This window comes from Schistocerca americana, chromosome 8 (assembly GCF_021461395.2).
Source record: "Schistocerca americana isolate TAMUIC-IGC-003095 chromosome 8, iqSchAmer2.1, whole genome shotgun sequence".
Classification (NCBI taxonomy): domain Eukaryota; kingdom Metazoa; phylum Arthropoda; class Insecta; order Orthoptera; family Acrididae; genus Schistocerca; species Schistocerca americana.
Window position 1 is genome coordinate 458,935,703 of NC_060126.1, and position 17,996 is coordinate 458,953,698.

At 42.4% G+C, this 17,996-nt stretch overlaps 1 pseudogene; it reads left to right on the forward strand.

The window, feature by feature from the left end:
- Positions 1-10,555: 10,555 nt before the first annotated feature.
- Positions 10,556-10,673, forward strand: LOC124546215 (annotated as a pseudogene).
- The last annotated feature ends 7,323 nt before the right edge of the window (positions 10,674-17,996 follow it).

Here is a 17,996-nt window from a genome sequence, read left to right on the forward strand (position 1 = left end):
TTTGTCTCCTATCTCCTATAATGTCAAACAATATCCCTATGCCTGTCATATTATATTTGGCACTTTCAAATATATTTGATAATGACCTAAAACAAAGGCCGAAACCGATCGTGGATAGACTTAATAAAGTCCTAATCAAGCAACTGAACCAGCTTTTCGTTAACTTCTAGATATGTTACAGAAAGCCTACAAACAGAGTTGAAATCGCAATAAAAATACGAACTCATTACAATTATTATCTTGTGGAAAAATTAGATCCTAATAAAGTTACTAACATTTGTATGTAAAACTGTTTACAAAACCTGTAACAAATGCTACAGACACTTTACTTATGTGTACCACAGACAGTTGCTTAGATCTTGAAGGCAGGTGTAAAATCACCAAATTTATAGTGTTTTTAAAGACACAAATTTTCACCAATAAATTAGTGACTATTTCATAAACCAGAGCCAAAGAAAAGACTTCTCCATACCCACACTAAAGATTAACGTCAACATGAATCATTTGTCTTGTTATCGCAAGTTCTTTATCTTTCTGTAATGAAAATGTGCTAAATTAATATTTGTATGTCCACTGTTTGAGTAACATAGTACTGCAGCTACAAGCTGAAAAAAGACTTGAACCTGATTCGTTTTTGCCATTAGTATTTGATGTTTAAAGTTTAAGTTTAGCTTTTAATAACATAATATCAGACTACAGATTACTTAAAAGAATACGTAATGTATCTTCGATATATGTAAAGGTCGTAATAGATAGGGGCAGTGTTGTACCTTGACACACTTTCTAGACTTTCACCTGTATCTAGCCCTGTAACAGAAGTTTGATATATTTCCTTATTCCAGTTTTAAATGACGGCACTCACTTTTTAGGTGCTGTAGTCCTTAACAGATATTAGATAAATTACTCAGGGAAAATAAGGCTTTTCCAAATGTGATTACATGTTCCAAGGTACAACACGGTCCCATACCTTGGAACAAATATTCGATTGAAATATAAAAGCGTTGCAGTCGAGAAAATCTTACAAATACTGTATGTAATAGTATGGTTGTTGCGTTGCTTTCTACACATCGATTATTAGTAAGTGAAATCAAACTACCCTGGAGTATTACAAAAAAGTGGTTATAAATTAAATAAATTTTGAAACAGATGTTACTGGACATTAGCATAAATTCCCATTTCCAATACAGGGAAAATTGTTAAAACATTAAATATATTCAGTTCTTTTTCAAGAATCATGTGTTCTCTGGTAAAAGATCTTCTTCCGTTTCAAGGTACAAAATAGTCAAAGATCGAAGAAGTATGGCTTGACTGTCTACATGTTAAATAAAATAATCTACGAATATATAGTATTTTACTCACCGTGAAATTCTATATCTGAAGAATTAACAATAAATTCCAAATAGCTTTAAAATACTTATAAATGCTTCCCAAAACACAACTTCACTTCTAACAACAACAAACGCTATATAAAATGGTGGAAACTGTTTATGCAGTCTCTAGCCGCATTCTTTAATGTGATCCTAAAATCAGTCACTATGTACTGGTGCCCAAATGTACTGGTTTTTGTGGTATCTATCATACAGGGCAAAAATTATACTGAAATGTATTCTGATGAAATACATACTACAGAAAAGGATAAAATTCCAGTTACAAACTGTGGACAGTATATTGAAATCTGCTCCGATTTTTTTAATTAGAATAACTTTTCTTTTAAATAACGACGCGCAGCCTTGCTACGGATGCGTGGCCTGAGAAACCTTGAAATGTTACACATAAAATGTTTACGTGATCTATCTAAAAGTTCATCATTTCAATGCATCTTCGATAAACTTAAGCATGAGAAAATTTAATTGTTGGTTCGTGTCGAGTGGGAAAATATTGTCGTCCCTTCCTAAGAAAACGTAAATTATTTTTTTATTTTTTATATCAAAATATTGTCTTTGAAATAGCAATGGATCGCAGTCAATCTGCCTATTTGAATCACTGAACTGATAGGCCACAAGTAACGATAAAGACTGCAAATGCCTGAAAGTTACTAGCATAGTCATAAAAGGCCTGCCAAAGAGAGATTATTTATACACTCTGAGGCGTTTACGCCTGAGAGACGCTGTGAAAATATGAAAAGAAATGGTATGGCTGGTAATGGCAGCCAACAATTACTTTTATTGCCGCGATGTTTCCGCTCTGCTGCATTCGCTGAAAACTAGAAAAGTTTCTACTTCGCGCATTGTAAAGGACTGTCTACTTAAATGAAACTGTCATAACTCTTCCTGTAAAATATTTTAACAATTATTAAATTGTTACAGACTTACAACGTCCAATGGCCGACCATTGCGTGCATTCCAGAACCTAATAGTGAATTCTCCGTCCATGTACAATGATTAACAAATAAAAACTTTTCATTCTTATTACACAGAACAAAGAGTTTCTCTGTTATCATACAGTTTCTATGCCGATCTTATCGACATTATTCTTAAATTAATTTTAGCTCCTTTTTTCTTTACGCATGCCTCTATCAAAGTCTTTCCTTACTGTAAAACAGGATGAAGTGATACAGTTTGCAAATTAAAAACGTATTAACACATATAATTTCTTTAAAAATCTAGTTATACCAGCGGCTGATTAGATTTATGTTAAGAGTATCTGTCCATATAATCGTTTTTAATCTTTTTATTTTCTTTACCTATTATTTTTTTAAAAAAGAACCTTGTATCACTTCACCCCAGATAAGGGGGTGAAGTGATACAACATATGAAATGGTTGCTGTATTATGATCTAACTGTGTTGGTGTGAACTGAGACACATAGCATGTTTTTTAAAAACAATTCACAAAAAGTTTAGAAAATATTTTTTGGAAACTGAAGGCTACCATAACGAAGAGTCGCTGACATTGGAAGACATGCGATAACTTCATGAGGGTATACAATACTTGACTCCATTTCTGACCATACAGAAGTGTCTCCTTGGCATCTGTACTGTTTTAGAAAACTTACTTCTATCACCCTATTACTACCGCTCCTGGTTTCTGACACACCTGAGCTTTGCGACCAATATAGATTGTCCTATTTTGTTGTTTGGTCTTTTAGTCTTACGAGCAAAAAGTTTCCTACAGTGAGGGTCATGTAATCAACTTCTGTAGTTGGCTCAATTACTTCAGTTCCCTTCTCACTTTCTTCTGAGACAGCCTCTTCTTCGTCATTGCTGTCATGAGAAGTCTCCAACTCTTCTTCTGATTCTTGTTCATCTGCTCCAACGTTCTTGACATTCTTCCTGGTTCAACGTGGAGCTTTTCCGCCTCCTGATTCTTGGTCTCATTCCCATAGCGCAGCTCCCGAAGCAGACCTTTTACCGATTCATCCATGTTTTCTTCTACACCAACAGTATTTGCATCCATTCCTTTGTTAGGCAGCAGATTCAGTATTTCCTGGAGTTCTAATGGAACAATGTCCGTTTTTCGGAAACCACTCCTATTATTGTCTCCGCAACTTTCACTCAGCTCTTGAGTGAGTTTCTTCAACGTAGGTGGAAATATATCTCAGTCAGAGAGCCTCGGTTACCCTGATTCCATCACATTCGGAGGAGTGACCTCCACTTACTTCTCAAAGGCTTAAAAAAGGCCACATCTACAGGCTGGGCCAGATGAGTTGGGTATTTTAGGAGCGTAGTAAATATGATTCCATTATCTCCAGAAGATGTCAAAACAGCTACAGAAAAATGGCTTGACAAATGGCCACTAATGAGAACTCTTGGTTGGGGCTGTTTCTCCAGGTAAGGCAAAACTATTGTAAAATACCAGTTCCCAAAATGTTTTTCGTCAAATCAGCCACTCTTTCTACACCCAAAACGTGTGCCTTTAGACCCTCCAATGCGCCATGAGTCACACAAATTTTCAGCTTTGTAAACAACGTAAATTGGTAGCAATTTACCATCACCACTGCAAGGCAAACATCAAGATTGTTGCTGATTTTGCAAAGTCATTTACTTTTTCAGGGAGCTTCGACATCTTCTACAACTAATTTTTTTGTTTCTCGGATCGTCTGTCAAATTTGTCTCATCATAGTTTACGATAATGCAAGACTCTACGACACTAATTGTTCCTTCAAGATTGTCAAAATAATCATTTATTGTTTGCGCAGAAATGTCCGCTCTGACCCTTTTGGTATTTTGGCTCATTCTTGAGCTAAGCTGCTCTTCGTGCCTCGTCAAAAAGGAAATGATCCAGTCTTCACCTGGTAGATTATTTTTTAACTTCTTTACAGTCCTGCCTTCCTTGTCCAAATATTCTTTAACAACAACACACAAATCCATGTAGGTTAATGGATAACCCGATTCTCCGAGAAGAATGATTTTATCTGAAAACTAGAAATGTTTATATAACATGGTATATTTGTCTTAGTAAATAATTTAATTACAGCACAGTACACTTGGCTTATATGGATTCTGTCTAAACACGGTATCTATAATACCGATACTGATAGTGGTACTGTAATTATCTATGGTAACTGTTTAATAACTTAGAATGAATCCCGTACTCTACTGTACTGCACTTTAGCACAGCAAATTAATAGGACCCACCTTTCAAAACAGACTCTTCCACAGAACTCAAAGTTATCTGCCCGCCGTGAGACTTTTGGTGGATGTTTTTGCATTTTCGACATACCTTCATCTTGTCTATGCGATACTTTTCTGAAGCAGCATGCAAAGTTAATTCTCCGCTTTTTAATCCATTCACAGCTTTATCTAAATCATTAACAATGTACTGATTCGAAAGGTTTTGTCCCGGGGTGGGGGCTCTTTTCCAGCCAAAAAAATTTAAAAAAAATTGAATTCCGTAGAATTTAGTTGTATTGGAGTGAAGTAATATATGTACTTCACCAAGGACAAGATGATTTTTTTTTAATTTTAGTTTTTAAAAAAATCTTTTCTAAATGTGTAACAACTAGAGCAAGTGATCTTAGATATATTCTTTACCTTTAACAATAAATTCAGTTTTATTCAAATGTGGGATATGTGTTAGTTGAGCAAAGTTTCCAGTACCTTAAGAAAACCACAGCATAACCTGTCAAAGTAAACAATACAACTGAGCAGCAAAATTGGCAGGGAAAAACAGTTGACTGTCACAGGCTTCAGAACAGACCTAGATGGTCAGAGAAACATCGTTGTTGCCAACATTTACTTTGAGCTGCTAATACAGAGACTTATAACAAACGTTGCATTTTGTCTCAGCTCACCCCATTTTATCACTTCACCCCAGATTACGGTACCGACCAAAAACTATCGTGTGTTACGAGGTAAACTGTCCTTAGATACAACCGCTCTCCCCTTTCTAAGAATGTCGTTCTAGTTGTAAGTCGCTCAATTCAATTTAGTGGTTCGTATCATGACCAAGTTTTTAAATAGGCAGGCAGATCATGGTTCATGGTCTTTTGATGTTCACGTCTTGGGTAAGATGGTCTTTTGATGTCCGTGTCCTGTTGGGTAATATTGTTTGGTAAGGTATTTGTGGCCGGTAAACTGCATGAGCTTGATTTTTGGCTGAACTTGAAACTATGGCACCTATTCAAGACTTATGAATATTTCAGTGCAGCAGTTCGGGACTTAGAAAATGTTTAATTTAACCTATCTCATAATAGAGTGGTGGATCTATAAGTCTTAAAGCAACAGTGCATGACCGAGCCCCTTTGTACAGATAAATGATACACAAATTTAAGGTCCTCTGGTGGTTAGGCAGCGACAAACTGATCGCGACTGGTGGTTATTTTCACATAATTTTATTAGTTATCAGCTCCACTGAAGTTGTAAATGGTAAAAGTAATAAAAGTAAACGATGAAACTTAGGAGATAATTACAGACACAGAAACTTGCGAAAATAGTAGTTAAACAAGACGAGCAGCTAACATAACTTGACACTGAGATTAGGAATAAATTTGCCTCTCACTGAAAAAATGATTTTCAATTCCGGCCGCGTTCCATCACAGTGGAACGTATAAAAGACTTTACATCTTTCTGTCAAGTATAACAATGCCCCAGTGAAAAATTAAATCTGGACGTTGTCAAGTGGCTTATTTCAAATGCGCTATATGCAGTTCGGAGCAGTGACTGTATGACAAGACGGCTTTGTAGGGAGTATAGTAAAGTCACGTAACAATCATAATATGCTAACTAGTAAAGTCATTAATGAAACCACAACTATTCAGAAGGCAGCTTCAGCCGTTTGTTAAAATAGAGAACAGTGTTTTCAGTTGACAGAAAAATCATGTTGATTGCGAATCGTGTTCAATTACTGCAGCAATCTTTCTTTCTTTACAGCAGCTTTAGAAACGTGGAGGATGTAATTAAAAGGAACTTTTTCCATATTCCAGCCTCATTTGCGTGTCTGCAACAGAACAAGGATTATATTGATTCATTAACTCTGAAAACATTCTTCACTAAAAAGAGGACCGTGTCTCAATTTCGTTGCGACGAGAGAATGGATGGAGGGTGGGAAATTGGGCTTCGGTAGTACATCCCTCCCTTGTCCGATTTTAAATTATTTTTCTCTGATGCTCCGTCAACTTAGCGTAAAGCGACTTAGGTGGAATTTTCGCTCTGGTCCATAATGAACGTCGTCTCCCCGCTGAGAGTTTCTCTTTGTATCGAAAGTTCCGGTCGGCTTCTAATAACTGAATGTCCACTGCATTCAGTCGTTGCTGTAACCTCTATTAATTACAATTCACGGACGGCGATGTAGAAAAATTCATTGTGATAGTGATAAAGTGGCCACAGTGGAGATGGGGTCAAGATAATCTGTTGAAAACATTTATTGCACAATGGCACGTATAAGTTAAGTCTAGATCCATAAAAAAAACTTCTGCAGTGGCAGCAATGTATTGACTAAACTGTGATAGCATTGATACCGGTGAAATACCCGTAACGCCACTACCAGAACGTATGGGTTTGTCAAGAACTTTTCGTTGAGGCTGCACATTGGCACAATTCAATGTGGCGATCACTTTGTTACATCTGTATCTACTTCTAGGTGATTAATCTGCTATTCACAATAGAGAGGGTTCAATGAACCACTTCAAGCTGTCTCTCTACCGTTCCACTCTCGAACGGTGCGCGGGAAAAACGAGATCTTAAACTTTTCTGTGCGGGCCCTGATTTCTCTTAGCACCACTTTGGGAGCTAATTCCGTGACGATGGATTTGTTACGTAATACAGCTTGAGAAATGAGTCTGTTACATATATAACTAATTTATGAACTTTTGATTTGAATGCGGAACTTGTAATCAGTATCAAATGAAACGGTTATGGTCACCAGCTGTAGTTGCGTAATTAAGTTATGTTTGCTTTTATTTTCTCAAAATATTTTTCAGACCTTCTTACGCTTTTGCAAAAGGTTATAAAAATAATTAACATTTTTCCTTCATACAGTGCTATAGAAAATTACTGTATTTATAATTTCCCTGGATTGTTTTCCTAGGTGCTGGTCATTTCTTTGTGGTAACTAGAACACCGGCAAGGAGACTTTTATTGGAGTGTTTCGGCGTACCGCATCACTAAGAGACGACTGATCTGCGGACAGCATCCACACCCTTGCATGCTGGAAGGCAATCTCTAAAGTCAGTGGTCAAGTGTGTGTGAATTACCTGTGTCGGACTGACACAGCCATCTCGAAGCAATGAATCTGACTGACACTCTACGAGAAATCAGTAACTTTCGTTTCTCTTCTGTAACGACTAAAGCACGAGCTTGACAAGAATTATCTTTTCCAAGAAACGTTTCAGATTACGTAATGTTTAGTGTCGCCACATCTTTGGCAGTCTCTGTGCATGAATTAGTTAATTCAAAAAAAATTTCCTTTTTTAATTAAAATGACATCACTGATATAATTTTGTAAATGATCTGTGGTTGAGTAAATAACTCACTAATCTGCAAGCCTCATCTTCTGTCCTGTCAACCTTATAAGCTTCCTCCAATGGCGCCACCACTTTGTAGATTATCTCCAGCCCAGCAGTCCAACAACACTTTGTCCTTTCTGGATATGACATGTCGCTGACGGTCCAGAGTCCAGTGCCCTTCTCTGTCTCAAGGCAGCCTGGTGGCTCTTTACACAAACACATCAATGCATGACTCCAATAGCCCACGGGAGCGAAGTTATTAGGCACACATTACTGGAGTCGAAGGTAAATGGGACAGTGAACAAATGGGATAAAATTACCTGTAGTCGTACTATGGTGGTTGATTTAAGAGGACGTAATCGGAATGCTTAACTCAGTATCTACCATACTTGGTTTAGAGGTCAGTAGGGAAACGTACTACGAACACGGGCCGCATCTCAAGGGCAGAAGGAGTAATATCTCCATGGATAATGGACCCAGTCAAAGAGGTGTGTGTTGTTCATCGGTATGGCGAAGCGGGAAGGCAGGTTTACCTACGAGCTCAAGTATAAGAGCGTAAGGTTCGCTGGACACAGCAAAATACTTCCCAGAAATGTATGCTACGAAGCCTATGGGATACTGGAATAGTTGCAGGACTGGTAGCCACTTCAGGAACTCCGAAACTATTTGTGAATATCAGGTGGATGTTGTTCCTTAGCTTCTAGATGTTGCTTCCTATTTGTGAAGTGATATATTTGGTTTCACGACGACAACTGTGTCGTTGATCCACCTGGGAGGACTTAGTGTGCCACTGGTTGGCGGCAGGGAGTCAACTGACTAATGGTAGCTTAGTTTTAAGGATTTTGATGCAGTCAGTCAAAGGAAAAGTAAGCAGAAGATATGTCGGGATAATGGAGCTTAGGGAGAGGGCGGGGGGGTTCTGTTGCAGTTAGCCTGGTGCGGGCAGCTTGAAAGTGGATAGCTAGTGTAGATTGTGGCTAGAGCCTCCAGAAAGTGAATAATCGGCATGATGGAAGTACGTGACATTTCTACGTGGATCTGGGGAAAGTGGAGAGATCTACTGTTCGCAGCGAAGGGCTAAATGCTGAATGGAACACACAATGTTTTATTTTTGGATGAAAGAACCCTTTTCAGTAGCAGGCCAGCTGACACAAAATTTTCTGTTACTGTAACTAGCTTCCAAGAACAGTTCTCTAAGAGAGTTATTGAGGCTAAGCTAAGAGTCACACTTCAAAGTAGAGGTGTTTATCTACATCTACATCTACATCTATACTCCGCGAGCCACCTTACGGTGTGTGGCGGAGGGTACTTATTGTACCACTATCTGATCTCCCCTTCCCTGTTCCATTCACGAATTGTGCGTGGGAAGAACGACTGCTTGTAAGTCTCCGTATTTGCTCTAATTTCTCGGATCTTTTCGTTGTGATCATTACGCGAGATATATGTGGGCGGTAGTAATATGTTGCCCATCTCTTCCCGGAATGTGCTCTCTCGTAATTTCGATAATAAACCTCTCCGTATTGCGTAACGCCTTTCTTGAAGTGTCCGCCACTGGAGCTTGTTCAGCATCTCCGTAACGCTCTCGCGCTGACTAAATGTCCCCATGACGAATCGCGCTGCTTTTCGCTGGATCATGTCTATCTCTTCTATTAATCCAACCTGGTAAGGGTCCCATACTGATGAGCAATACTCAAGAATCGGACGAACAAGCGTTTTGTAAGCTACTTCTTTCGTCGATGAATCACATTTTCTTAGAATTCTTCCTATGAATCTCAACCTGGCGCCTGCTTTTCCCACTATTTGTTTTATGTGAATAGAATTAGGAATTGGTGGAAATAAATTAAGGAGTGTCACTGTTAATTCATATTGGCGTATCCTTCTTAATAGCGAGTATTTTCCTCTTTAAGTCTCTTCAGGGATTTGGTGTTGTCGCTTGTGATACGTAAATCGGTGGCCACTTCCGCCAACTTCCAGCACTTGCAGCCCACGGCGAAGGCAAAGACAGTGCCCGTTTAGCGGCTCGGAGAGAAGTGGAGGTGGGGAGTTTCTGCAGCCACACAGGAGGTATCCTCGTGGGTGTCCTCAACCCGCTCAAGAATGTACACCTTGCAAAGAGCCTAGCGGACAATGAGTATCCGCGCAGATAAATGTGGCCCCCCTGCAGAGACTAAGAGGAAGCATAGACGCAAAAGTGTCAAGAACGCACACATGGAAGCGTGTGAATATTCTCGCTGGCAGCAGCGGTTTTCACCTGCCTTAAAAAGCGAAAGCGTGTCGACAATTCAAGTACACGCACAAGCACTGGTCGGAGAGTAGACACAGAGCGCAAATAATTCGCACAAGGGGCATGTAAATCTAAAGAACTGCAAATGAAGTCTGACTGCTTTAAAAAATTGTTTTCTGGACAGTGAGGACGTTTCTTATAAATCACGAATGCCAGCAGGTTCTTAGACGAAGCGCGAATATGAGACAGTCCAGACCTTAAACAGAGATAGCCGTTACAAAGAAGTGTTGTGTGGCTGCTTTCACAGCACCTGAGGAACGCAGGTTAATATCCGAACAATGTAGGAACCAATACCGGGAACAGCCGTGACATAGAAAACGTGAGAAAATCGCCAACTTATGAGTCACACACCGGCCCACGCAATATGCACTCGTGCTCATAAATTAAGGGCAACGGCCTTGCCGCAGTGGATACACCGGTTCCCGTGAGATCACCGAAGTTCAGCGCTGTCGGGCGTGGTCGGCACTTGGATGGGTGACCTTCCAGGCCGCCATGCGCTGTTGCCATTTTTCGGGGTGCACTCAGCCTCGTGATGCCAATTGAGGAGGTACTCGACCGAATAGTAGCGGCTTCAGTCAAGAATACCATCATAACGACCGGGAAAGCGGTGTGCTGACCCTATGCCCCTCCTATCCGCATCCTCCACTGAGGATGACACGGCGGTCGGATAGTCCCGGTAGGCCACTCGTGGCCTGAAGACGGAGTACTCATAAATTAAGGATAATGCTGATGCATGGTGAAACAACGCTCTAGTGGGCGGTTTGCGAGTTGAAATCACCTCGGGGTACGACCATGTGGTGCATCTGACCTGCGGTCGCCGCACGGTGGCGCTGGCAGCAGTCCACATACGCGGAGGTGTGTTGGTGCATTTCAGAGTACGGTGCAGCGAGTAAGTGTGCAGACGTTTTCAGATGTGCTAATGGTGACTGTGTATTGAAAATGGCTCACAGAACACATATTGATCACGTTATGAGGGGTAGAACACTAAGGCGAATGGAGGCTGGTCAAACACAGCAGGTCAAAGCACGGGGCCCTCCGTGTTCCGCAAAGTGTGACCTCAAGATTATGGCAACGATTTCAGCAGGCAGGAAACGTGGCCAGGTGCTACAGTACGGGACGTCCACAGTGTACAACACCACAAGAAGACTGATATCTCACCATCATTTTCCGCAGGCGGCCATGGGGTACTGTAGGCAGCCTTGCTCGGGACCTTACTGCAGCCACTGGAACAGTTGTCTCCAGACAAACAGTCTACAGACGACTGAACAGACATGGTTTATTGGCCCGGAGGCCCGTAAGGTGCGTACAATCGCGTACACTGTGGTCCAGCTGCAAGATTGCGTACCAGTCAGCCTTTTGCCCACCACTGCCCACCTGTGTGTGTGACAACCCAGCTGCCTCGAACTGGGCACGTAACCTGGGACAGCCTATGTAGAGAGGCTGTATCCCAGACACGGAAACCTTCTAACCCACTAGACTAAGGGATCGTCCTGACATAGAAGGAGTTAGTGTTTTCACCGTACTATACAAAACTAAGCAGTGGTCAGTAGCCTGCAGGCGCTACTCAGTTAGCCATTGTAGATCTTGTCCAAGGGATGCAACCTGTGGTTTGTTGTTGATATGAGAGGGGGCTGCAGACAGTTTCTTGACAAAAGACAAGTGGACATATTCCTTGGATATAGGCTTGCAGGCGTCTGTGAAGCAGACAGTAAAACCACCAGCACAAAATAATTTTTAAAGACAAATATTACACTTGTTTGTGAAGTAGACCCAACAACCTATTAAAAATTGACCAAAGTGCATGTGTGAAACCATTTATACGAATTATTTGAATTAATTGAAAAGAACAACAAACTACACTCGCCTATGGAGCACACAATGAAACCATTAACCCAAAGTTTGTAAAAGAGATCCTTTTGTGTACTTCTGTACAAGTTACTCATGTCCGTGCAGCGGACGGACCAGAAGGCTATAACTAGCAAGAGTAAATTAAATCTTCCACACTGACTGCTAAAATACATTTTTTTTAAAAAAGTCACGAACGGTATCGCATCAGAAGAGATGCAGGTGATAGGTTCCTTTATTATTTCAAACAATGTGGCGCGGTAAAGTAAATGCTAGGAGCCAAGTCCCATCTTTCATCGTCAAGATGAAACTGTCTGAGATCACTCCGCAGTATGTCGCGGACTTCATAGAATTCGTGGTTTTCCAATAAAAGTATTTTAACAGCCAGTGCGGAAAATTTTATCCACCATGTGCAATTCTGGCTACCGTTGCCCGACCTCTAAAATAATAGGCCTACAAGAGCTTTACGTTTAGGAGCCCAGACGTTTGTTGATTTGGAACAGATTCTAGAACATAAGAACACGAATTAGATTTACGTAGCAACCTAATAACAAACCTTAAAATCGTACAGGGGTCCCTTAAACATAAAAGTGACATTTCAACATTCAACAGAAGTCATTTTTGTCACAAATGCTTAAACAGTGCAGAACCAATATGTATTCTAAAACTTACACTAGGAACAAAGTCAGGAAGCAAGTGAAAGACCGCATAGGCCTCTTCCAAAACACCATGGAAATAGAGTACAAGTGTTAACCTTGAGAGGAAGTGTTTAACTTCAGGAACACCAAACAGTTAAATTTATAAAGGCACACACAAACAGTATAAAGAGAGAACTATAATTAAATGAGCGTTAGGCTTAACGACGTTCAAGATGAAACTTCCTGGCAGATTATAACTGTGTGCCCGACCGAGACTCGAACTCGGGACCTTTGCCTTTCGCGGGCAAGTGCTCTACCATCTGAGCTACCGAAGCACGACTCACGCCCGGTACTCACAGCTTTACTTCTGCCAGTACCTCGTCTCCTACCTTCCAAACTTTACAGAAGCTCTCCTGCGAACCTTGCAGAACTAGCACTCCTGAAAGAAAGGATATGGGGAGACATGGCTTAGCCACAGCCTGGGGGATGTTTCCAGAATGAGATTTTCACTCTGCAGTGGAGTGTGCGCTGATATGAAACTTCCTGGCAGATTAAAACTGTGTGCCCGACCGAGACTCGAACTCGGGACCTTTGCCTTTCGCGGGCAAGTGCTCTACCATCTGAGCTACCGAAGCACGACTCACGCCCGGTACTCACAGCTTTACTTCTGCCAGTACCTCGTCTCCTACCTTCCAAACTTTACAGAAGCTCTCCTGCGAACCTTGCAGAACTAGCACTCCTGAAAGAAAGGATATTGCGGAGACATGGCTTAGCCACAGCCTGGGGGATGTTTCCAGAATGAGATTTTCACTCTGCAGCGGAGTGTGCGCTGATATGAAACTTCCTGGCAGATTAAAACTGTGTGCCCGACCGAGACTCGAACTCGGGACCTTTGCCTTTCGCGGGCAAGTGCTCTAACCATCTGAGCTACCGAAGCACGACTCACGCCCGGTACTCACAGCTTTACTTCTGCCAGTACCTCGTCTCCTACCTTCCAAACTTTACAGAAGCTCTCCTGCGAACCTTGCAGAACTAGCACTCCTGAAAGAAACTTCTGTAAAGTTTGGAAGGTAGGAGACGAGGTACTGGCAGAAGTAAAGCTGTGAGTACCGGGCGTGAGTCGTGCTTCGGTAGCTCAGATGGTAGAGCACTTGCCCGCGAAAGGCAAAGGTCCCGAGTTCGAGTCTCGGTCGGGCACACAGTTTTAATCTGCCAGGAAGTTTCATATCAGCGCACACTCCGCTGCAGAGTGAAAATCTCATTCTGGACGTTCAAGATGTTGATCCATCTTCAGTGCATCAGCCAAACTATGACCAGTAGACTGATCGAGCAAGAACAACAAACAAGAACTAGAAAAGAAACTAACACATTAACGTTCTCCAGATATGGAGCTCACCATGGTTCTTGCATTGGGCCTAAGCCAATCATGGATGGTGTGGGTTGTCACGTCTACCAACAAAGATGGCAGGGAACTTGCCAAAACGAATTGCAGCGTATGACCTCGTCACACCGCAGACAGAATAAGGCCTCTATAGTAGGCGAAGATGCAGCCCACGAGGGATATATCGGCGATCCAAACACATGGAGTGGCCCAACAAGACACCCTGGCAGAGGCCACGATTCCAGGCACGGCTCCGTCCAACGGTCTACTTCCCAGCGACGTCCACACAACGCCCCTTGAGAAGACAGCTGTTTTTGACCTGTGCCCATACTTAAATCGGTCTCGCATTGCTGCAAAAGCCCCACCTCATGGGACTCCCAAGGAGCTGTAACTTAGCAACGCAACCAAAGAGTTTCAACAAATACCATAATCGCTATCACGGCATCGGTACAGCGCAGCTTTCTTGACTAGTGTGTGTGATCTATCGGCTTGGTTATGGAACAGTTGGGGAACTTACATTAAAAAAAATTGAATTGAAAGACGAACAGTTCAGTCTGGTCAATCAGACATTTCGATATACCCATTAAAAATTTAAGGAACGGTGGCGGGAGGGAGGGGGGGGGGGGGGAGATCCAGCTATCGTAGAAACTTCAGTGTGAGCTTTCGTGAGTGATTCTTTTGCTGGGAGGCACTTTAATATCTAGTCAGAGATTGTTGTACAAGGCTTTTCTAGTGTGCAAAAATATGTACAACAGGAATTGATGCTAGATGTTGAGGGTCAGCTCTGCCCACCCAGCCAGTCCCAGTGGCCGAGAGACAGCAGCCGAGGATATTTCCACCTGCCGCTCGCCATAACATGACTCGCAACGTCCACTATCCACCACATAGCATCTGGTAAATCACAGGTCTGGCACTCTACTTACCAGCGGTCCATTTTTCTCAGAGTAACTACTACACTAGTACCCAAAACGTAACGACGAAAATAACTTTGTTCAAATGCTCAAATGTGTGTGAAATCTTATGGGACTAAGGTCATCAGTCCCTAAGCTTACACACTACTTAACCTAAATTATCCTAAAGACAAACACACACACCCATGCCCGAGGGAGGACTCGAACCTCGGCCGGGATCAGCCGCACAGTCCATGACTGCAGCGCCTGAGACCACTCGGCTAACCCCGCGCGGCGAAAGCAACTTTCTGTTGTTTCGTACACAATGGTAAGGAGAGGTAGGCTACAGAGCGGCGCAGCTACTGTCGTCGTAGGAAAGCTGGAGAGGAGCACGAACGATTAGCGAACACGCAGATACATCAAACAGCGGTTTTATTTAACTAAGAGTTCTTTCAAGTGTTGGGAAGCTACTTTACAAAAGAACAAACAGCTATAAGTCCAGTTCTTACAAGAAAAACTGAAAAGCATTACACTGTGTGAGACTCCAGCTACTAATGCACGAGCGAACTGTCAAAGGCTGACTAAGATTGGTTCAAATGGCTCTGAGCACTATGGGACTTAAGATCTGAGGTGATCAGTCCCCTAGAACTTAGAACTACTTAAAACTAACTAACCTAAGGACATCACACACATCCATGCCCGAAGCAGGATTCGAGCCTGCGACCGTAGCGGTCGTGCGGTTCCAGACTAGCGGCTAGAACCGCTCGGCCAACCAGGCCGGCACTGACTAAGTCTGAAGACTGTATCAGACTGCGACTAAGTCAGAGACGTGTAACTGCCACCGAGCCTCTTACATCGCCGCAGCTGGCAGCCCTCGTAATCGGAGCAGCTGAAAGCGTGGCTCAGTGGGCGCGCACCATTGGATCCGCCAGGCGCTGTCGGCGTCTGTCGGAAATGTGCGTTTCCAGTGCCAACTATGAGACGTCGGTGGTGATGGTGTCGATCCGTGGTACCACTCTTTCGCATGGTGTGTCGCTGCCAAATGGGATACCTCGATGAAACTAGGATCATACTTAGAAAGCCCTGCTACAGTACAGTACAGCACAGTATCTGAAAGTAATACCCAATGGGAGGAACAGAAACGACACTTTTATTGAAAGACAATAATTACACTGAAGTCACTGCAATTCATGATGGTACCCTGGACACTAAAAGGGTAAGACAAGGTTCTCGATACGGTGTGTGATCATCGCGGCCTACACTGCATGCTCTGTAACGTGCTCACATGCTGGTCACAAGAATCATAAGGAGTTCTTGTGGGTGGGTGTTGGATTCCTCCACCAGCCAGGGTGACAGGTGCTGGACGGTCGCTGGTACATGTACGTGCGGTAATACATCTCCCCAGCGCATCTCACAGGTGTTCGATGGGATTTAAGTAAGGAGAACGTGCAAGCCAGTCCGTTCGCCGAATGTTATCTAGTGCCAAGAGCTCCTCCACCAGTTGTCGCTCAATGTCATCCATAAAAAAGTCAGGGACGAATGCACCCCTTAAAAGACACACGTGGAGGAGGAGTATAGTGTCTCAATAACGTTGACCAGTGAGTGGACCATGCTCAAAGATTTGGAGGTCAGTACGCCCGTGCAGCATTGTGGCTCCCCAGACCATATCGCCTAGACCACCAAAACGATCAGGTTCGACAACTGCAGATGTACCCTCATAGCTAACACTTGGTTCAAGAATCATAAAGGAAGGTTGTATACATGGAAGAAGCCTGGAGATACTGAAAGATTTCAGATAGATTATATAATGGTAAAACAGAGATTTAGGAACCAGGTTTTACATTGTAAGAAATTTCCAGGGGCAGATGTGGACCCTGAGCACAATCTATTGGTTATGAACTGTAGATTAAACTGGAGAAACTGCAAAAAGATGGGAATTTAAGGAGATGGGACATGGATAAACTGACAGAACCAGAAGTTGTAGAGAGTTTCAGGAAGAGCATTAGGGAACGATTGACAAGAATGGGGGGAAGAAATACAGTTGAAGAAGAATGGGTAGCTTGTAACGCCGGAAATGCATATCCTTCTATTTCCACCTATTGCACTATAGATTTTTCCTTATTTTGTTACCCGAAGATAAGACATTTCTGTGTCTTTATATATTGTAATTGTTTTACCATTTGTATATATTTATGCATTTATGTCGATTTATAATTGATTTGTTCTGTGAATATTATTTGTATTTATACGCTGGGTCTGGCCTAGGCAAAACTATGCTATCGAACGTATACATCGATAGGTCGTGTGGAGAACCCAAGTGTTTAGGATTTTAGGATCTTTGGTAGTGTTAACTCTGCCGCGTGGAGCGCGGGCAGAGCAGAGTGAGTCTGGCTGGGGTAGTGCGGTGGAGCAGGTGTGTTGTGTGACGCTCCCGCGAGTTGCCGCGTTTTCGGGGTTTGGCAGCATGTAATTGCGCTCGACTTGCTATGTTAGACTCTGACATGGTGTCGCGGACGGGAAGTGTTAGCTGGCACACATCAAGAGCCCGTTTAGGCTGGAGACCGTGTCGAGAAGAAGGCACACCAACACCCAGCTTCTGCAACAGCGACGGCCGACAATGAGTGACTGTCGCAACCTCCTCGATCGGCGGCTTCAAACCTTCAATCAACCAACAAGGAAGACTGGTAGCACGTAAAGTTTTAGAACTGTATGGCACACCTCAGCTTTTCAAGCTGTTCCATTTTCATAACTAAATTACAGCAATGTAGCATGAACCTTTGTTGCTCATTGTCCCAATTGCATTACCAGGCAGGGTCCCTTCCTTTTCCGGAATGAACCCGAGTGTCGTTGAAATTCAAACGCCAGCATCATTCGATTTCACTGCTTTAATTTCAAAGTTCAGTTAAGGTATTCATAGCTGGCTACAATATTTAAATTACACAAGCACAAATTAAGAGTGCGAGTTTTGTTACCGTATTTTAGCTTACCTGTGACTGCAGCTCAGCTTGGTACGTACTAAATTTTGCTATTGTTAATTGTTCAGAATCATTTAATTCAAGTTAAATCTCTTATTTC